General features: G+C 24.9%; 1 protein-coding gene across 1 annotated transcript in view; it reads left to right on the forward strand.

The window, feature by feature from the left end:
• Positions 1-4,123: 4,123 nt before the first annotated feature.
• The window catches only part of LOC136973137 (synaptic vesicle glycoprotein 2C-like), a 64,020-nt gene continuing 43,767 nt past the window's right edge, over positions 4,124-24,376 (forward strand). The window contains exon 1 of the mRNA XM_067267833.1: positions 4,124-4,319. The gene's annotated coding sequence lies outside the window, so the exon portion shown is untranslated. The remainder of the gene's footprint in view (positions 4,320-24,376) is intronic.

Raw genomic sequence — 24,376 nt, forward strand, 5'->3', positions numbered from 1 at the left:
GAAAAGAGAAAAGAGTGGATCGTTGGGTTTAGAATGAACAACAAATAAATCTTAACCATTTCTGTGTTTACCTTTGCTTTCCAGAAGAAAAAATAAAATAAAAAATAAAAAATCAATTGAAGAATTGACTTTAAAACAAGAAAGACAAGTTTCAGTTTTTCCCAGAACATAAATTGCCAGTAAGAAATTTTTATTGACGAATAAATAAATAAAATTTTAAAAATATATATATTTTTTCGATATAAAAATAAATATCGAAAATATTTTTTCCTGTAATGAATTCCCAATTCAATTCTTTATTAATGCAATTATTATATTCGGAATTTTAATTTTTTATATGAAATTATATTCTTAATTTTTAGAAGGAAATTAGTAATAAAACAAGCAAAACTTTTTAAATTATATTTTTAATTTATTTATTTTAAAATATATGCTATCGTATCGATCTCAAATTAGTAGTGTCTTGTCCCTGTATATTATACTTTTCCTGATAACAACAGAGTCATGCCAGTCATCTATGTAACTTTGTTGCGGATAAAAAAAATTTAACTGAAACCACGTGACTTCCTATCTAGACTGGATGTTCATATATAATGTCCTCCTGTCCTCCTAAGTTTCATATCTGGTCTCGACTTCTAACACCGTTCTAGAAATTAAGAAAGGAATACAGACAGTGGCAATTTATAAGTCTGCAATGTTTTCAAATTGCAGCCCATTAAATATATTTAATTATCTATAAGTAACATAAATAATTACGTATATTCAAAGATAAAGTTAGTCATTCTATAGTCATAATTTAATTACTTTTTATTGTATCTGTTAACCTTTACTACGCTTATAAATAATTATAATAATTAGAGTACGTAATATTTTATTAATCCCATAATTAATGTAATGACAAATCTTAATCCTATTTTTTTATATTTCTAATTAAATATAGGTTATAAACATCATAACTTACGTATTAAATAAGATTTAAAAAGAAAGATTAAAAATGTTATATAATTTTTGATTATTTTTTAGGTAAGAAGGAAATAAAAAAAGAATTAGGAAATTTATTATTATTGATTCTATGTCATAAATTTTGATGTAGAAAAATTTATAAAGGAACAATCCTCGATTTTATGTTTCCAAATGACATACGAATGGCATTAATGATTCTTATCTAAGAGGTAAGATTTTCGAGAGGGTGTTTCTTCGTATCGTCAGCCATCACGATTTGTCACGTGAGACACGATCGATAGACATCGACGACATCGAAAGAAATCCTCAAATCGTTTCGATTTTTTCCATTAAGTCTATTGCTCAATAACAATAACTTACTAACTGAAGAAGCATTTAGTACTTTCCACTGGAGACAATAAATAATATCGACTTTCTCGTGTCGTAATAAGAGGAAAAATAAAAATAATGATTTGTTTTTCTCTAATTTCCAACGATTTAAATTGTTATTCTTTTTTTAAAAAATCCAATCATTAACACGAGCTTAAGTACGTAATGACTTTTTTTCCCTTTTATTCATGTGCGAATAAGTACATTTAATCTTAACATCTTCGAGTAATTTAATTTGATTTTTGTTTAAACAGATATAGAACAAATGATAGAATTATAATTTTAAGCTTAGTTATTTAAAAAAATTGTATTAAAGCGATGTTTTTGAATAATTTCTTAAGTCACTAAATTTCTTTCTTTCATTACCAAAAAACACAATTAAATCGTCGTTTTATGATAATTCTAATAAATACAAGTACTTTATAGAATACAATTAAACTTTGATTAATTTAAAAAATAAGTTATAGAGAAAGTTTAAAAAAAATTGAAAATAATTATTGTAATCTTGGTTTAAACATAGAAAATATAGAATGATTTATCGATAATTTCCGTCGGAAAATTATTTTTCTGTGCATCTAAGAAGTCATTTTCCTCGTTTTATCACTAGATAATGCAAATAACAGGTTATTTATCAAACAGGTGATGAGATAGAAAAAAGATTTTCTATCAGCATTCGTTTCATTTGTTTGAAGCATGGTAGATAATCTCATCAAAGGTAAAATTACCCCCCTCCAGGTAGCACTCACGCATAACAATTGAATCGAACTCGTACTCGAAACTTCCATCTGGGAACTAAGCATAAAAATATATAAAATTCGGATCATTTTACATAATAATATATAAACAAAATTGTGTCGATCCTATCTAATAAAGCTATATTCGATAGATCTTACTTTATTTTTCTTAAATTTTATTTTATTGTTGATAGAATTTATCGTTGAAACGATCCGATTTAACTTAATCGAAAAATAAAGATAAGACGATTTTTACTAAATTTAATTTCTATACATGGCTTAATACAAGTTTATTACATTTCTTTACGGAATTGTTTAATACTGTTTTTAATGATTTGATGGAAAATTAAAAAAAAAATAAAAAAGCTTTATGCATAGGTGAAGTAATGATAAAGTGTCTTATAAATAAAATATAAACAAAAACTTTTTAATAATTTATTTTAAATTTAAATTGTGAAGGTTTTTAGTTTTTAAAATTCCGTACACAAATGATATGGAATTATATTGATGCAAATTTGCATATTGATCAATGTTAATGAAATGATAATGATGACATTTTTGCTACGTTTGCTGTTTTTGTAATTATTTTTACTTTTATTATAATGAAATGAACAAAATTAAATCCTTATAATCACATTATAGTAGATGAATAACTGATATTTATTTACTGATTTCATAAATAATTTTTAAGAATATAACTTTCTTAATAAAGAGTAAAGCCAGAAATACAATTTATTTATTAAAATTTCAATTAAAATCTATTTTAATCTCAATAATCTATGTGTTTACATTAATTTAATAGAATTTTGAATTTATTTCTGGTCATAAATGGGTATTTTGTTATTAGGTAATTCACTTCCTATAATGATTATAATTAAAATTGCAATTATTTAACAAAAATATAAATAAAAATATTAATATTATTAATATGATATTAATATACACCCGAGATGCATATTTTTATAAATTTTTTACTATTTTTTAATTAAATACCGTTTTTAAAAATAATTTATTCAAATTAATTTTTGTAAATATTTAAATAATATTTACAATTATTATTTATTTTATTGATCTGGATTCATAATTTTAATAATGAATATTCAATGAAGTAATTATTTATTAAACAATTATTATATTATTTTTAAAATATTGTATTTCTACAAACTAATTTTAATTACATTATCCCCTGTAAAAGTACTTTCACATCAAAAGAAATAAGTTATGCAGTGAAGTTTCCTCCGCGTGCAAAGTCACATCATATAATTATGTAAGTAGTTACACATACGTTCACTCATTAAAATATTTATAAAAATGTTTAAATCTCATAAATATATTTTTATTTAACAGTAGCTTATATATGTAATTATATAATAAATTTTATTAAAAATTTAAATATTGTTGTTCTGTCGGTATATTCTGATTTCAAAATTCGGTTGTACAAGTGGTTACCAAGGAAACGAGATGTTCTCGATCGTTATCAAAATATACAACTTACCAAAATTAAGTTAATTATTTATACGATAGACATTCAAAACTTTGTAACTCGTTTCAATGCCAGAATTTACTATTAAACTACGCAAACCAGAACTATGAATTTTATCTAATTTGTTTAACAGTAATTTTATGTAGGATTTAAATGTAAAGTTTAATTTCTTACTTAAGAATACTTCGCGAATATTATACAAAATACATAATAATAAACATTACACCTTTAATGTTAGTCAATACGTGAGAATTGCTGATAAGTTACTTCACATTTATCACTATTATTATGAGTAAATATTACTATTTTAAATCAATTTTCCTAGAGAGATTACACCATAGAATAATTTTATATTATTTTTTTACACTTAATAATATTTTAATTTAAAATAAATCAAATTTAACCGTTTGCATCGATCAGTTTATAACGGGACCGTGTTAATCGAGTGTTTGAGGTAGACAAAGTTTGAAGTTTGGTGAAGAGGTTGGTATATTTTGGCGACAACCTTTGGTCGTTTGTTGACGTACACGTATACAATGCGCAGACGCGATTCCTCTTTTATAAGAGGAGCAAACGTCGCTCGGTACCAGCAGACTTATTGCTTTTTATCGAAGTTATGAACGACGTACTCGACGAGCGAGACTTAAATCAACATTCTCCACGTCTCTGCTATGGAAGTGGAGTGTAAAATCTTCTTCATTTTTAATTTCTGTGAGTTTGTGATATCGATTTCTGCTATGGCATCGCCGAGAAATGATCTTCGTTAGCAGGTGAGTTTATGTTCAGCTGTCTATGCTCAGCCATTGTTCCCTGCACGATGCTTGCTACAGGGCGAGTGACATGTGCATACAAATTCCCCACACTTTAATTTATTTACTAACCACAATTCGGTTCTTATATTAGCAATCTACATTAATCTAGCGCTTAAATTATATGTGTATTCGCGTACGATACACTTCGAGTAATTAGTACAAGTAATTTACGAGTTTGTTTATGTGTAAAATGATTTTTTACGAACATTTTTGCATGCATTAACGTTCCAATTTTGATATTAAATTTATAAATTATTTACAATTTCGTTATATATATGTATATATTTGATGAATGATGCGAAAGTGGTGAATATTTTAAACAATTTTATACATTAAATGCGCTCAAATATCGTGGTGTATTTTTGTAATATTTGAAGAAAAGTCCTCGCTATTTATCTCAAAACGTGTTTTACTTAATTAATTCGAAGAATCGAAGAAATTAAATGAGTTGTGATAAATTCGGTTTAATGAAGTACGTTCGAACGAATTTACAGAACAGTGTAATTAATTTTGAAACTTTGAAGAAGGTGGAGAAGATCACAGGAATTATTTCTTTTTGCTAAACGATGCTAAAGCAGAAAAATAAATAAAAAATTCTTTAAAACTAATTGCCTTTATTTGCAAAACTTGTTTATGCAATATTCATGAATTTGCATTCGCTCGAATCGTCTTGATTAAAGTTAATTTTGCATATTTACGCAAAGTTTCCTTATCTATAAAAAGGATAATAATAAAATAAAAGAATTCTTTTATTGGATTGTCATAGAAACGTGGCAATTTCTACAATTCTAACTCATTAATTGCATTTCATGCATTCTCCAATGCTAGATACCAACTGCTCCCTCTTATCACTTGTGTGATAAATTAATTTTACCAAGCTAACAACTCTACTTTCTTGAATTTTTAAACTGATTTATCTATCGATAACCGTAGAAATTTATTAAATAAATAAAATTCAGAACTCAAAATTCTACATCAATTTTTAATCGGTAAAGCTTCTAATTTTTTATGCAGAGAAATGCATGCCATACAAGATTTCGTGAAGTTATTACCTCCCGTTTACAGAAAAACGTCAGATGCAAAACAAATTTTTGAATAAGGAGTTTCTCGCGTTACACCTTTCTTCAGATAAAATGTCACGTAAAGTTTCGTGTAGCTACACTTACTTTTACAATTTAGAATTCCAGATATATATATATTTTGATAATTTAGAATAAAAAAAAGGCATTTCCACTTTATTACCTTATAATAATATTATGAAATGTAATAGTTTTTGACCTTCTATTTGTCGTTTTAATGTCGGATCACGTCCAACATTCTTATTGATTTTTCTTTCCAATTCCTACGTGTACATCGCAATATCGATAAAACGGATCGACCGGGATAAAAATCATTTATATCTATTTTACTATCACAGTTTTACTTGTTTATCAATGCTCAAAGTTTATAAAAAGATTGTAATAAATAAATAATACACGAGCTCTGTAGCAGCATCCTTTCATTACTTAAACTATTGAAGAACTCGCTTTTAAGTCGCATCTCGGATAAAATTAAGAGTAAACATCATCATAATGAAACTTAACTAGGTATACATAATAAAAGAGGATCGATAGTGTTTTTGATAATGGAATTCATTCAATAAGTTCTAGAATTTATTTGAATTTATTGCTACGGGCTTCGAACAATTCGAAATATTTTTTCTTGAGTTTATTTATTTTTTTAAAATTAAATTTATTCATTTTATAATAATAAACACTAATTATATTGCTGAATATTATTTTATATTTATGGAATAACTTTAAATGCGATAATTAAAGCGTTAATTTATATTAAGTTTACTTGGAAAGTTTGTGGAAATGCTCCTTAAATTTTTTAATATTTAATAAAGTAATTGGATAAACTTGAAATATATTTTAACAACTTTATGAATTTCTTAATGCAATTTCTTAAAGAAAAAGTAATAATTTTGGTAGTTTACTAATGCAAACTTTTATCAATGCAGCATCAGCATCAGCATCACCACAACACAAGTCTCACGTTTATCTTATATTAGTTCCTTCTCCGACGATAAGTAAAGAAACTAAATATAAAATATATATATATATATAATTATATAGCCTAATTTAAATCGAGATGCAAACTGCAAATAAAACTATTAAAATTTGCGTTAATGATAGTAAATTCTATGGCGTGCAGAAATATCTCTTGTAAATTGATCGTAAGCATAAGAGAAGCATTATAGTGGATCGAAATATCGACTAAAGTCTGGAAAATTCTGTTCGATTTTACATTATAGATGAAATAAATTCGCTCTTTCAACGAAATATTACATAAATTTCGGTTTAAGTTAGTGTTCCACTTTGCATATTCAAAAAATGCAAAGTGGAACATCAACTTAAATCTTCGTTTTTTCTTTAAAATAAGAACTTTTTATTGTTAAATGCATCCTAAAACCAAACGAATGCCAAATTTGTGGTTCCAAATATTATTCTTTTTTTGGCATATTTCTTGCTACTGACCTACTTAAATTCAATGGATCTATTATTAAAAGTTAAAATGTAAAACGATTGATGTCTAATGATGATGACGATGATGATTTTTAAAAACTTTAAACGTTAAATTTGTTATTTTGTATTAATAAATATAAAAAGAATTGTTATTTATAAGAAATTTAATTTTTTTTATAAATATTTTAATAGAAAACGTATTATTTTACTCCAGAAAAGTAAACTGAAAAATAAACAAAAAATATTTTTTAATCTAAAATTTTGTTTAAAAAAAGCAAGTTTTTTGGTATTTTTTCTATTTAAGTTTATTTTCGAGTTTTTAAAGCATTTTCTTTCGTTGAATAAATATAAAATTTATAAAATAAAGAGTTTGTAGATAACAATTGAAAATTTACACATCGAGAAGAGAATTTTTAAAAATTATAATGCACTTTATAAAATTTTTAGAGAATTCTCTTCTAATTGACTCCATTAAGAGATAATTTATTGTTTGGTACAATTTAGTTCTATGAGGAATGATACGGCCCTCATTTACAATATTAATTACTCACAATTGTAAGAATTCCATTAAAGGACAGTGCACATTATGTCGAAGATTATCATAAATTGAAACGAGTCCTTTACTTTTTATTAATTTATCTTCTATTTATTTAAATATTTCAGCATTTATTTAACTATAATTCTCATTTATAATCCTAAAAAATCCTTTTGTAAAGCGAGATTTCTCTTAAAGAAAATAAGTACCTCATCAGAAAAATCCAAAACTAGATTTTACTTTCAAAGAAAAATATTAAAGGAATGAAAATATCAGAAAACAGAGTTAAATTCATAATAAGATACAGGATAAACTTCATTATTTTTACTGAAGTATAAAACTTTCATTGCATTTTTACATTTGGAAATGATGCTAAAAGATGCAGACGTTGAGTATCTCTCGGTAATGCATTTGAAAAGAAAATTATAAGGCACACAAAAGAAGATTAATATCATCTTTTATTTAAAAAAAATTCAAAATTTCATTCGTAAGATTAATCTCTTCCTTATTTTTCATGCGTAATGATCCAAAAAATCTATTCTTCAACTAAAGAGCTTCCATACTAAAATTTGGAAAAATGTCATTTAATGCTAAAGATATAATTATCCGGGGTTAAAAATAGATGTTTTAAAAAAATTTTGAGTAATTATCAGAGATTAAACATCGTTTTTTTAACTTCAATAACTATACCTTGAAGTCAAAGAATGATGTTTTCATTTAAAATCCTTGCAGCATCCAAGAAAGATGATGATTCAAGAGACTAATTATACCTTTTTAAAGATAATAGTATATAATTAATTTTATAAAATTATATTAATTACGTACATTTATACGCATTAGTTTTTTTTATAAAATGATTCTACTCGGTTATATATTTATTATTAATAGTTATAGATTCATGAATGTAAAATTTTAGTAAAGAAAGTTTTCTTTTAAAATCTAAAAAATGTCTGAATTTTTTTCTCTAAAATCAACATTTACTTTTGATTTTTCTTTTTTTATCTTATCCATTTGTAAATATAAATAAAGTGATGCGGGGGATGAGATAAAGCATCTTTATATAATCTGTGGGTTTGTGCATGTGCTTGTAGGTGTATTTTCTATATAGTTTCAAGTTATATTTTATGAATATCTCTAGATTAAAATTTCGCTTGATTAAACAACAAATTTAATGATTAAATAATAATTTTTTTTTCTATATGTACTACTAGTATACAACATCTCTCTACGTTATCTTCAATTGCAACTGTTAACGATATAGCAAATGCACGTATCGAGAGAAGGACATCCTCAAAACTGTATAAAATCTATAATAATATAAAATTATGGTTATATTTTAGTAAAATAAATAAATAATAAGTAAGAATAACTTCTAAAAATCGAATTTCAGGACTTAATTTAGCTGGAGTAGATAGGTAGAGTACATTACAGCAGTTAAAGTTGTGAAGATTTGTATAATGATTGGGTTCGTATGAGGATATTTTTAACTAAAAGAGTGTTAAAAGTATATAATTTGATAGATTTATTTCGTTTTTTTATCGTAAATTTAGAATTACGAGTTATTGATTATTTGAAGCGATTTTGCTTGCGAAGACAGTTGGAAAGAAAATCAAATATTCTCCCTTCACATTAATTATTAATAAAAATAATAACATTTCTTACAAATTCTATATTTATAAAATATAAAATAACCAAAATTAAAATATTTATATAGAATTAATATAATTTTAAATGAAAAATTGAAGATAGTACGTAGAAACTGTGATACCCGCTCCTAGTATAGAATTATAAACTTATATACAATTTTACAAGTTAAATATTTAGAATACTAATATAAAATATACGTTGATTTTGTTAATTTATTAAAACTTAATTAGTATTTTTCTTGTGGAAAAAGATTTCACCAATAAATTAGTATCTAATTATAATTTAATGGCACTCGTTTAAAATATGATATAAACTATTTATAATTGTAATTGAATTAATTACATTTATTTAATCATATAAAATGTGTACAGATCTATGGTTTATTTAAATATAATCTTCCTTTTAAAATATAGGAAAAGGGGAAGTCGTATCCGTTAACATTGTAAACAGACTTCAGAGCTTTCAGAATTGTGATAGAATTTGATTTGTTTGCTAACACATAAACGTGTTAACAAAGCGACGAGAAAAAAAAGAATCCATTTCACATTAAATAAGTGATTTTCTCATTGAAAACTTTAACTCTTGTCGAATTTTATTTCACAAAATCGACCAAATTAACCAAATTGACGACTTCTCTTTAATCGAAAATTTCATTAATTTAAATAAAATAAAACTGTTTTTTTCACGTTAATATTTCTGCACTTCGTGTAAATTCCATAACTAATTTATAAGAAGAATGTAAGCGACTACATAAAAAATATTTTAATATTTTAACATTAAAATTTATGAGAATTTATTTCGTGTATATCGAATAATTCGATCTATAATTATCCTTTATCTAAAAATATTGGAATATTTAAAAAATATATTAAATTACATTTGATTTTTGAATGCAAATTTGTATAAAATTTAATTTATAATTTAATAATTTTGTTTTAAATTCGATCTATGAAAGAATTTCATGTTTTATCCGCATCTTATGAGGGAACTTCTAAATAAATAATCTTAGCATCTTTTAACCCACTTTACTTGGCTTTACTATGGATATATGTCAATAAAATATTATTAAAATATTATAATATAGTTATTTTTATTGGAGGAACTTCTACATAATATTGATAAGGTGCTAAATAAAGTAAAAACATCCATCATAGAATGATAGATGCTCTCTGGGGATTAAAAAAAAACCTAAAAATAGTAAAATTGAACGGCGAAAATATAAGAAAATAACTTTATTTTTTATTACTATTAAAGAATAATTTTATTTTCTAACTATTTATATAAATATTAAATATACTTAATGGTATTTAATTAATAAAAATTAATCAACTTTCTACCATGTTTATCCTAAACTTCATTAAATTTAACAATTATTTGAATAATGAACTTACAGTAAATATAAATATATATTATTTGCCTTTATTCAAATTGCCTTTGCTTTATTTGCCTTCAGCCAAATTTAAAGAAATTTGGCTGAAGTAATTTATTATAAAATTATGATTTACTTGATTTACATGTAAATATTTGTTAGAAAAGGATCACATTGAATGTTATATTTGTAAAGATGGATCTTTGTTAATTGATGAATAATTAAGAGGAAACTCCTACGTAACGTAATTATTCTTAATAAATTATTTTAATTTTGATATAATAGGAGAAAATAATAATAATAATCTACTCGAGGGATTGGTCTATTGATGATAAATATGAAGATTTTTTTGCATCTTTTCGAATGAATTCGTTAAAATTCTAAACTATTTATTATTTAAATAACATTTTCATTAATATTTTTAATATATTTCACAAAATTTCATGTAAATTCCTAAAGAATTTCGTGAAAAATCTTACCATCCTTAATTCATCATTCAATCTCCTTCCTGTCGTTTAGAATAATTTAATTCAAAATGACAGAATTATTTATTTTATAAATAATTCTAATTAGCATTTAAATTAATTTTATAATAAATTCTAATTTAATTAAAATCATTTTGATGATGATAATTAATAATTTAAATCCCTAAAAAAATACATTCTGAATCAAGATAATTACTACGTGAGATGAATAAAAAATATATAAATTTGATTAAAATAATAAAAATTATAGAATAAAACAAAGGAAAAAAATACTGTAAATATTTTAATTAGTTTTTTAATTATTACGTGTATTTAAAACACGTAATAATCAGTTTATATCCATTTAAAGAATATAAACTGAGTTAACTAACTGTAATTATTTATAATAATAGCTTTAAAAATATATGAATTAAATAAAAATAAATAAAAGAATTTCATTTAAATTTAAGAAATTTATATAAAATATATGAATTTTTCGTTTTTATAATAATTAATAGAATATATTTGTGAGGAGAATCAATAAAATTCTATTATTTTCAGCTTTAGAAGTAATAGTTTCTTTCAAAATATTTTATCATCATTCTAAACCACGTTTTAAATAATCGTTCAGCGATTAAATTTCATTATTTTATACGAAAAAAAACCTCAGATTTATTAAGAATTTTAAAAAAATACTTCATTGAGTTATCTTTACTACAGTTAAATTAATTAATAAAAAATTCCTCTAATTAAATATAATTATCAGTGATTAATTTACTCTATTTATTATAGAATTGTAGATATAAATAATCACATCGAAGGATAAATTAATGATATAATTGACTAGAAATCTGGTTAATTCTACTTTAAAATAATAATTAAAATTATATTAAATTCTCGTGGAGAGAATTTACTTTTGATAAATGTAAACTGATCATCTTCAGCATCTTTATCACTCGATATATACACATAAAATGTAAACAAAATCCAGGAAGAGACGACTCTTGGCTTTCTTTACTTGTGTAAATATAACTAGAAAGAATATAATAATAAAGTGAAAGTTAATTAAAATAACCAAAGAATACGAGTAAATATTTAAAGAAAATATTAATTTCAATGGAATTTTTTAAGTTAATTTCGAAGTTTATACAAAGTTTAGGGAAATAAGCATTTCTCGAGAGAATTTCGAATGAAAGCGAAAAATTCTGCACTTTCCGAGTGAAATCTTTATTTATACGCTTAAAATCTTTTATATAAATTAAAATTTAAGCAACTTTTCTTCATAATTTGAATGAGAGATTAGGAAACTTGCCTATACTTTTACATTAATAAAGTATGAGAAGACTGAGAAGAGCTTTATATAATTGAATAAATACGTTGTAAATCATTTATATAAACTCGAGTTTTCTTATTTTTCTCTTATAATTTTTATATATTTATTCAAAGATATGATTTATTATACTTGTTAATACGTTCTTGTGCAATTTTCTAGAGCATCCCACGCGTGATAAGGCTGCATTTAATGCTTAAGATAGCCTTAAAGCTTAAAAGTTAAGGTTTTTTTTAACTGAATTTTTATATGTATTATAATAAAGATCTTAAATATTTTGAAATACATTAATTTATTTTATAAAAAGTTAATTAAAGAATATAAATAAAGCGTTAGAGCGTAAATAAAAACCCGTACCAAAGTTTTGATAGCTTATAATTAACAGAAATAATTTATGATGTTTATATATTTAATTTAAAATGATTTATTCACATTTAAATTATCCAAAGAGAATATTTAAATTAGTTACTTATAATCGGATGTAGGCGTTGCAGGAGTCTCGAAGGGAGGCAAGAGACTTCAAGGATGGACGGATCCTCCAATGTTTCGTGTATACAAAATGAAGTTTAATGAAGTAAACTTAAACTTATAACTCAATCTTAAGTATAAATTATTTTAAAATTAAAAAAAAAATATATTATTTTAAATAAATTTTGTTTTTAAGCCACTGAGGAGGGCAAGAAAATCGCTTCGTTCAGTCAAAATTAACGAAGATAAACGAAAAAAAAATTATAAATATTTTCGACTTAAAGCCTTAATTAAGAGGTGAAGAAGTAAAAAATAATAATTTCTTAATTAATTAATTCATTAATTAAACCTTTAACTTGCAAACTTTTCAAAAACTTTGAAAAAATGCAAGGTTTTTGGGATAACATCTCTGACACGAATAACAATTGCTTACACATCACAAATATAGCTTTATATATTAACATACACGTGTCATAACTTAAGAATTTTTAGAATAAAATGTGATTTCTATCCTGGCTTATAAGAAAATTACATCAAAGTTTATATTCGAGTACAGCTTTAGACTCAATCGAATTGTATGTGATGCTACATTGGGAAATGTAGAGGAAAATGAATATTTTTATCATTAAATGCTGAGGAAAATATTCATTTCTACATTTTTTATATACTTTTTTTGTATTTTGCAAGACCAAATGACTTTGTTTTTATCAATTTTCCCCATTATCTACAGCCATAACGCGTGTATTAATAATAAAATCGTCTCTAATTACAAAATATTATCTTCAGTTTTTATCCGAAGATCAAGATAAAAAATAGAATAAATTCGGAATTTTTAAAAATTTTTCGTAATTATAATAAAATTCTTTTTATGTTAAATAATTATAATTATAATGGCTTATTTTTTATTGATTCGGTTATCATTTATGTTTACAAGTCTAAATTTTTTAATTTTTTAATTTTTTAAACTGTAATGACGTATAAATAATTAATTTTACCGTTAATAATTACTCTTAATTTCAATTATAATTGGAAGATATATAGTTAAAATTTACAGGAATTAATATTTTATTAGAGAAATTTATTCTTAAATAATTAGAAATTCGTCGGAATAACTTTTCTTTATTTAAGAGTAATTACTTTGATATTATTAATATTTTAATATTTGAAATTAATAAAATGATCGTGGTAGACCTCATTTATTCTAACTAATTAAAATTCTAGAAGTGTGTTCTTAATTTCTTTAAAATATTTAATATTCACAGCATCTTAGAAAGATGTTGTAAAGATGAAATAAGATCAAGATGCGGTTAAAGATGCTCAATCCTTCAAAGTATAATCTTTACAGCATCCCAGAAAAGATGCTAGAAGATTAGACTTTGAAGGATTGAGCATCTTTACAGCATCATTTGCATTATCCTTGATCTTGATCTATAAAAGGTACTGTAAAGATTAAATAAATAAGCTGTCCATATCTGCTTTCGATTTTCATCTAACTTCGTTCTCGAAGAACTTTATTGAATTTAAATCACATGACTTCCAGTTTAGCTTGGAGATTCGTATATAGTTAATCGGGGTCATTTGCCATCAAGCTTTCCATATCTGGTCTCAATTTTTATCCATATAATTAATTCCGTTCTCGAGATGAGCGAAGAACAGACGGACAGACAGGCGAACAGTAGTTGGAATGCATAGTTCTGCAATTTGAAAGTTGCAGCCTAATTATAAGCAGTTAATAATGGATATTTAAATAAAATTTATTAAAATTTTAATATATAAAATCAAATTATGACCGAAGATGAAAATGGAAAAATGAGTATGTAATTTATCAAAAATTAAGTATTATTTAAAATTTTTAAAATAAAATTTGTTAAATTTAGGGATTTTATTTTATAAAAAGAAAATAATAATAAATAAATATCTAAATTAGCAATCTTTGTCAAAAGATAGTTCTTTTAAAGTTAATTTAAAACTTGACGTAGTAATTTTCCTCTCCTCCTGTAAGTAAAGTAGCTTATTTCAATAGGATTTCTTCACACATAAAAGAAAATTCTGCGGTCCAACAATTGATGGTGACGACATATTTGCAACTCATCAAAAGCATTTACAAGCTCTGCTGTAAAAAAATCATAGAACAACAAGATTGATCTTGATGAGTACATAAAAAAGGTGCATTTTTTGTACTGAGACGAACATTCCCTTGAGTTTTCGATGGAGTTGATCGATGCGCGTGGGTTAAAAAAGTAAAAAGAGATGTTTTTAATAAACTGAAGTGTTGAAGTTCCAAAAGATCCATCAAATCATTGTCAAAGTGACGTCAAACTTTCTAGTGCCCAATACTAAAGCGACAGATAAGTAGACTTAAAGGAGTCTGTGTTATTTTATTCTACAAGGTAACTTGTTAACGTAGTTATTTTTTAAAATAAAATATTAAAAATTTATTTTCTATCCATGGTAAGATTAGTTAGAGATGCTAGATGATGATGAAGTACAGTATATAGTAATGCTTTCATAAATAATCACATTTTAATTCTATTCTTGTTGGCTGCAAGGATCTAAGTAAGCATCGTATACATTTACCAATAAATCTAACAATTATCGTGCTGCAATTTGAAAAAATTGTAGACTTATGAATTTCCACTGCCAGTCCTTCCTTAATCTCTAGAACAGTGTTAGATAGATGAAAGTCCAGACCATATATGGGCAGGAGGTCTCTATTAACTATATACGAATTCCGATCTAGACTGGAACTTACGTGAATTCGATTCAAAAATTTCCCTAGAATTGAGTCAGATAGATGACCGGCATGACTTTGTTGTTATCAGAAAAAGTATGATGTACTGTACAGGGGCAAGATACTACTAATGTGAGATTGAGAGCATATATTTTAAATTATATAATTTAAAAATATGGTTAAAATGCAGCACGACATTGTGAAGACGTTATTTTTAGATTAGAATTAATTGTAAACAATTGAAATAAATTATAATTATAATAAAATATTGGATTTTTTTTAATTATTGGGAAATCTTGCTCTAGAATATGATAATGAAAGTAAGGATAAAGATGAGTGTTGCAGCTTTTTGCTCTGATAAAATTTGAACTTGTGGATTTCCTCACTGAAAGAGCAAACTTTTGAAAATATTTAACAAGTTCTGATGTAAATTTAGCAAAGTTATGACATTTTGCAGTAAATTCTCTAGATTAACACTCCAAATTTCGTAAATTATCATAAATTGCACACTGTTTTTATGTACTTAGAACAATCATATATTAAATTTTCATTATAAATCAGAATGATATCTAGCACAAATTATGTGGAGGAAAGAAAAAGTATTCATTTAGTTAAGAGAAAATTCTATTTTTATCAGTAGTAATGAGATTAGTGCACAGCAAAATAAGAGAAATGGAAGAATCCCAAAAGATGGAATGTTCTTAAGTGATATTGGAGTGAGAAATATTTATAATTCCTATTTGTTAGGAGAACTTAGATTGCCGGAATTAACTTTCGATTTTCTCTAATAATTGGTCTCACTAAAGTTAATTCCGGATTCAAGTTACTCGTTACTCAAGCGTAACGAGTTTTGTTCGTGTTTTAATCTAATTCTTTTTACACATTCGATATTCTAAATTAATGCAACGAAAATTATTATACGTGTGGTAATAAGAATAAATTCTGCCTCGACAATGATTCCTCGTGTAGCAATTAACGAAGTTTCCGAGGTCAAAGTTCAACAGAATCTTCAATTTACGGTTCTGTTCTTTCCGTTAATTTACCGGAGTGATGGAGAGAAACATCGGATTCTTAGAGGATGCAAACGTGATCTGGTACCTCTTATAGCATCGAGATCATATTTAATTCAGCTTCAGGATCGACAGAAATTAAATGAAGAAGATGAGGATGATGGTGATGATAAATATTACTGTTTAAATGAGGAATGTACGAAAAGTTAAATAATTTATAACAGAGCTACAAGAATCACATAACGTATGAATTTTAAAATATAATTAATAAATATACTTATCAGTCAATTCATTAATTAATTCGGTTTAATTAATTTGCCAATATTAAAATTATAATTTGCATTCTAGTAATGTATAGTGTGCATGATATATTAAAATTAATTTTATAATTAATATGGAAGATTGTATTCCCTTCTATTATCCTATGAGCATAAATATCTGGACAACTTATATGTTTCATCTTTCTTAGAAGGAATTGATCGCGTTATAAATATCTAAATAAAAGAGAAAACATGGAAAATATTTCAACTTCCATTTTATTGGCCTAATTCCTTTATTCTTTCCTTTCCAAAAAGGCATTAACGTAGTAGTAACGTTGGAAAACTATTCATAAAAAGTCTAACTCTTAGTTTAAGTGAAAAGCTAAAGGAGAAGTAGATTGAAACAGTTATCAAGGATAAATTTAGGATTAATATTAATATTTTTCCTTAGGATTATAAGGATTAAAATCAATTTTCTTTCTTGTTCGATACAATACAATTGTATTCTTTATTTTTCCGTTCGATTTAACTGTAAATAAATTCTTATTTTTTATGTATTTTATCAAGAAACTTGCAATTTTCTTTTCTTGAAAATAAATTGTCTATAAAAGAAAGTAAACTACTAGTTTTGGAAGTGAACTTTATATCAGATTTACTTCATCCGAAACCAATCTGAGAGCGTAGACTCCATTATAGCTTGGAGAAAACTTATATATATTATTAATAAATGCAATAAAAGGCCAAAATCATGTATAATAAATATATTTATAAATATTTAAATTTGTTTTCTTGCGAATATTAAAAAAAACGCTAAAAATTTGTATGATAATTTTATGTAAGAGAGTCAATTTACGCATTGTATTGAGGATCATTGGATTCTAGATGCTGGCAGTATCAATACCCTACTTTCTTACTTTATAAGCTTGTAAATTTACATATTTAAATGAAGTTTTTAAGAGAAAATATCGATTAATTTCTTAGGTTCACTTAAGAGTGGAGAACACATTTTACTTTTAATTGTCATTAAGTAATATCTTGTTTACTCGTTCACTGAGTTGATACTTAAGGTAATGGATTCTAATAAACGATTTAAACGGGAGGAGACTTTACCATAAAAATTCTACTTCTACTCAGGGTCATTATTCGTTATATGCGGGTTAAAACGGGACGAACCGAATTATATTTGCTCACCAACGACAGATGTTAAGCTTATCGATCCTTAGCTGAATATAATCAGATCGCTTGCAGCCATGTAAGCTTACCGAGGTTATATTCTTTACAGTGCTTTGGGAATGTTCCAAAAAATATTTTTTAAATAAAAAATAAAATATAAAAAAATGGAGAAAGTCTTCTTTACACTTGCATATCTTGCAATTGTCTTTAATGAAGTGGCTATAAATAATAATAATATCAAAATTATTCTTTAAATTTTTATTATTTTATTCGTCATTTTTCTATTTTTTATATGATTATTTTTAGAATTAAGGAAGTAGAATCGAATGAGGTTAGTGCGTTTGTTTTGAAGGAGTTATTCTACAAATTTGGCAAAAATTCAATAGTTAATGCGCAAATTTCTTCAAAAAATGGCTTTATTTTATATATAATATATAAATTTTTAAGGCTTTAGTCTTCTGTGAACATAAATGATTTCTTTTATAAGATATGGCTGGATCAAAGTAAGTTCTTGAAGTTACTTTACATCTTAAAGACTTAAACTAAACAATACTTATCAGTCATTATCAAATTTTAACGAGTTTATTATTGTTTTAAGTGTATAAAATCTTAATTAGCTAATATTTTTTGGCCACGTAAATATATATATAAACTTCATTAATTTTTTAAGTGGCTCTAAAAGTGTATGTGTAGTTACATATATGTATAATCAATAAGACTACGTCGAGAGAAAGCTTCCTCGTCAATAAATCACTTGGCATATTGATGTAAGTTATTATTATTTTTAGGAATTTTCTCTTCTTTACTAATTATGCTGCTTCATTAATTGCTGTAGTCGCTTTATTTTCTAGTCATTGTTACTCATTATTGACTTTAATTTACGCATAGTAGGTCAATAACTAAGAAAAAATAATAGATTTTTTCTTTATTTTTCTAGATGCAACTCTTATTTTTCTCATTTGTGATGATGATTATTTTATCATCTTCACAATTCATGGCTTTCTTTTGAAATCTAGATTTAAATTTTATCTTAAGAGCTTCTTACTGAGCTGCTCCATCCCATTGTTATCATCGACCGTACGCTACAGCTACGCAATTTATAATTATTGTGACATCACAGAGGACATGCCGATATGCAATTTTTAATTGTATTTTAAATTTATTTAATTTAAAATATATGCTCACGATCTCAAATTAGTAGTACAACACAAATTTAAAATTAAAATTAAAATTAATAGTGTCTTGCCCCTGTACATCATACTTTTCCTGATAACAACGGAGAAATGCCGGTTATCTGTATAACTCTGTTCTGGGGAAAATTTTTGAATTAAACTATATAAAAAATCCCGGGGCCTTCTACTCTCAACTTTCATCTATCTAACACCGTTCTCGAGAGTAAGGAAGGACAGACAATGGGAATTTATAGGTCTACAATTTTTTCAAATTGCAGCTCAATATCTTATAGTAGCAATCACTCGCGTACTACTTCGAAAAGAGTCTATGTATTATATTTTTTACATGCGAAAGATGATTTATCATCCAATTTTATGATGATAAATTCCCTACTCAAATGATGTACGTGACTTATTATCTATTAAAGATGATAAATTTCTTCTATTCTTAAAATGGAGAGCAAGTTATAACTCTTATTATATGTTTATGTACACAGTTTTCTACTAATTAGTGGGCCTAATTATATATATATATATATATATATATGCATATAAATACATAATAATGTAATGGCACAATTTAACGGGATTATATAAGCTATAAGGTGTAGGTTATCTAACTGTAATTACATATATTAATTATAACCTTATATTAATGCTGTTCTTATTTAAACGAAAGGTATATACAAGTACGAACGTCCTATTTATCTAAATATAATTGCTACTCTAATTAATATTATTGTCTGTAATCTATTGACAATTTGTATCAAACGAGACGACAGATAAAGGATAAATTGGGATTCGACATTTTGTCAACATACGAATGTAATGTAATTATAGTTAATTATGTTAATTAAATATTAATTACTGTAAATGGAACTCGAAATTGTTTATAAATTCCAATGTATATATACATATATAAATTTTAAATTTGATAAATTAATAAATTAATAAATTTTCATTGATCGAGTTTGGTTTTCAATTCGTAAGTGATTTCATGCAATTAAATAATTGTAATTTAGTTTTAGTGTTTTAAATAAGTAAACGTTATATTAATCATGTTGTATTTTGTAAATTGAATTTATTTATTTATAATATTCGATATTACGTTCAACGTTCTAGCATTACTTTTCGAGTGATCGATGATGTGTGTTTATGATGATGCTTTATATGGTTTCACTCCCCTCTTTGCCACCTACTTCGTGTAGAGTTGACAGATATTCCTTTGATCCTCATTTATTTAAACTCTAATATAATAAGGAAGATCACTAATGTAACTATAAGTTATATATTCACTGTAATTTTTCACAGTATTTTAATATAACAAACTATATTAGAAACTATACGATTATAGCAAACTCATGCATATGCTTCTATACAAGAGTTTATATGTTGTATATTGATTTTCTCTGCACAATCTGAATTCATGTATGTAAGGAATAACAGCTGCTGTGTTTCCATAACTAGGTATTTTCTACAGTATATTGGTGTTACCTGGGTGTTTTAGAAAGATATGATGTTTCTAGAATGCTCCAAATGTTATTGTCTTGTACTGGGTTTAGTTACCAGAATGCTTTTATTCTCTGCAAGACTTCAAATTTTATAGAAACAAATCAATATGTAGAGTGGTTAAAAAGTTAGTTAATCATTATAAAAGCTAAATTGACTTTTCATTCGATTACTTTCCCACTTTTAAGTACACAAACTCGCTAATTTTCTTCCAAACTCGGTCTACAATTTATATTGAAGAATAATTAGAAGACAAACAAAAGGAGGATAACTGACTTTTGGACCAGCCTGTACATAATACACGTGTAAAAGACTATAAACTAGTGTTTTATAATTATATTGTTTGCAATGTAAACGAAAATCTAGGCATATAAATCAATAAAAATAATAATGTAAAAAAATTAATTGATGGTCGAATTGGTAACATTTTATCTAATTTCAATTTCAATTAACAGCTACATAAAATAAAGTAAATTTAACTTTTATTCGTTTAAAGACAAGATTAAATTTATTCATAAAACTAGTCAACAGAATTTTATTCAATAAAAACGTTTATTATTCCCAGTTTAATGATAAAAGATTTTTCTTTCTGTCGTTCGATATATCAAAATGCAATAAAAACACAATTTTAAGACATCAGATATTAATTGATAAATTGCAGAAAATGTCAGACTTTATTGCACTTTTATTTATAATTTAATTTATGCAAAAGAGAAGACCTTTTTTCTAAATGATTTATTTCGTTTTTTAATTATTTTTTCTAAATAATAAAAAAAAATTATTATTATTTTTCACTTTCATCCTCAAGTGAAAGTATTTATTTATTTCAAACAAATTCTTTTACAAAAATTATGGAAAAACATTTATAGACTCGTGAGAGTGGTTAACTGACCATCCCTTAAGCAGTGTTTATTTGCCGTTAAGGGACGCATAGAAGCTACTAACGACCAAATTATATTTTTAAAGACGTTTTCTATTCCTCTACGGATTTTCGAATTTTCTATTTTGTAATTTATTGTTAAGAAGTAAAGTAAAAGTTCTTATTGTTAAGAAGGAAGTAAAGTAAAAATTTTATTATTACTTAAAGCCTGGAAAGATTCCGGAAATTTCTAAAGAGATTTTGAAGGATTAGAGATTAAATTTCGCTTCTAACACGCAAATAATTGAAAATATATAATAATAATAATAACACGCAAATAATTGAAAATATATAATAATAATAATAATAATAATAATAATAAATAAATAAATAATGTCAAGAAACACGAAGAAAAACTTCTTTTAAAGTTTCTTAATTCGATCGATTATTATAAATCATGGACAAGATCTGGTAATATTTACTATTTTAGTAATAAAAGTCGAAGTTATTAAACTAGGATGTTGCTTTACATAGTAAATTACTTTATTGTTGGTTTGGTATATTCTCATTATCTCGTATATATGAATTACATGACGTATAATATGTATGCATCTACGTTATAAAGTCCAGGTGTAGAGGATTATCTTGTGAATCAGTTTTTTACGCAAGTTTCATATGAAAAATACGTTGTAATTGGGCTGCAATTTGAAAAAAAAATTGTAGACCTATAAATTTCCTCTGTTTGTCCGTCTGTTTGCCTGTCATTCCTGAATCATGAGTATGATGTTAGATAGATGAAAGTCAAGACCAGATATGGAAACAATAGGCACAGGAGGCCCGAGTAACTATATAAAAATTTCCGGTATATAACGGAAGTCACATGATTTCAATTCAAAGCTTTTTCCCTGAATGGAGCTATATAGATGATCAGCATGACTCTGTTGTTATCAGGAAAAGTATGATGTCCAGGGGCAAGACAATAGTAATTTAAGACCGAGAGCATATATTTTAATTTAAAATTTTTCTCGTCTTTAATTATTTTCGTTTATTTTAACTTAAATAATTCGTGAATTTTTCATGATTTAAATCGATTTTCCTAACCGCGATTCCAATTTAATGCCAAGTACTGAATAAAATATAACGCTTCATTCTGCTTATCTATCATCTATAATTTTAAAATGTATATTTAAAATATGATTTATATATAAAATATATTTTATTTAGAATTTAAAAATATATTTATGAAGGTGTTTTTCGTATATAAATATAAGAAAATGTTACTGTTTTCTCAGTGAATTACAATCGCATTTTCTGTCGAAGATGCTATCAAAAGTTTTATTTTATTCACTGTTGCATTTATTGATGCCCTGGCAACTTATTCTTCTTGTAAAATACTAGCAATATTTTTCTAGATAAATTTTAATATAAATCAATATTTCAGAACTTGTTTCTGAAAAACATTTCTTTATTGCTAGTTTAAAAAAATATCTTTTACTCGTAAAAAGTAATAAAATATGAAATCTTGAAAGGTACTAAATACGAATTTTGGAAGCTAGACACTCGAATTTTTGACATAAAATTTGATTAATCTACTTATGGATCCACTCTACAAAACTGTGAATTAATATACAATTAATCCATACAGTTATACATGATCCATATGGATTACTCCACAAACAACATATACATGATCCATATAGATCTATATGGATCATGTATATGTTGTTTGTGGAGTAATTATAGAGTAATTCGCAGTGCTGTGGAGTGGGTATACTGCAAATTACTATGGAGTATCTCGTTTAAAAATGAAGATATAGTACACTTTTTTCTTAATTTATTTCATATAAATCATAATATAAACTGTATAAAACTATTTTTAGAAGAAAAAAATTACATTTTCTTACGTCCTTCTATCTGTATAGACCCGGAGATAGAGGTTCATAGAGACGAACAAACGACAGATTTTATCTACTAGACGTATCTTCAATTTTTCAAGACGCTCCGTAGACGTATATACAGGATATAAAAGCTGCAATTTTGTTTCTTCAATTTTTCATCTCGAGATAAATCCGAGAATTTCGAATGGATTTTTATATAAAATTGTAATTTATAAGCGTATTTTATTAAAGTATAAAGTTAACTTTCGCACTGTTTAATCTCTATATTTTCTAATATATTACGAAAGTATTTTGTTTAAAACTGATAAGATTGCATTAAAACACATAAATTTTAAATATATTTATATATAATCTACAATGGTAAACAGAGCAGTAAAATCAACAGTAAGAAATAACTCTATGTTTTCTAAGAAAATATATTTTTTCTATTACCAGAATAAATTAAAATATATTTATAAGAAAATATTTAAAAATAAATTATAAATTATTTGAATTAAATCAAATTTTTGTTTAATTTAACTTTAAATTATTTTATTATTTTTAAACTGAAATTTTCGATATTTATTATCGATTTGGGAGGAGAAAAAATTCTTTTTTCTCGTAATTTAATTTATATATTTAAGAAAATTTATAAACAATTCAGGTTTAAGTATCGTGTCCTCTTCTTATGATAAGGCTGATGAGGAGGATGAGGATGAGAATAGAGATGAAGTTTTATGAATAGAAGTTTGGAAAATTTCCATTTCTTTCAAAATATCCTCAATTATAACGCAATATTAACATTTCTTAATATTATAGTTAAAATATAAAATATATAAAATAATGTGCATTATATGATATAATAATTAATTAATTATAATGCTATTTTTAATGCACATAATATATTGATGTAAAGGAGGAAATTGTTATCCTAGGACATTTCTTAACTGCAAATAAAATAAGTAAATATAATTACTATAATATAATGAACATACTTCATTTTTCCTTGCTTAGAATTCTTAAATTAATATTTAAAACTTTATTTATTTAATATTGATAGATCTTATATCTTATTTTTTATTTTAAAAATATTCTTAATTTAAA

Source organism: Centruroides vittatus, unplaced genomic scaffold (genome assembly GCF_030686945.1).
Source record: "Centruroides vittatus isolate TY-2023 unplaced genomic scaffold, ASM3068694v2 contig_3090, whole genome shotgun sequence".
Lineage (NCBI taxonomy): Eukaryota > Metazoa > Arthropoda > Arachnida > Scorpiones > Buthidae > Centruroides > Centruroides vittatus.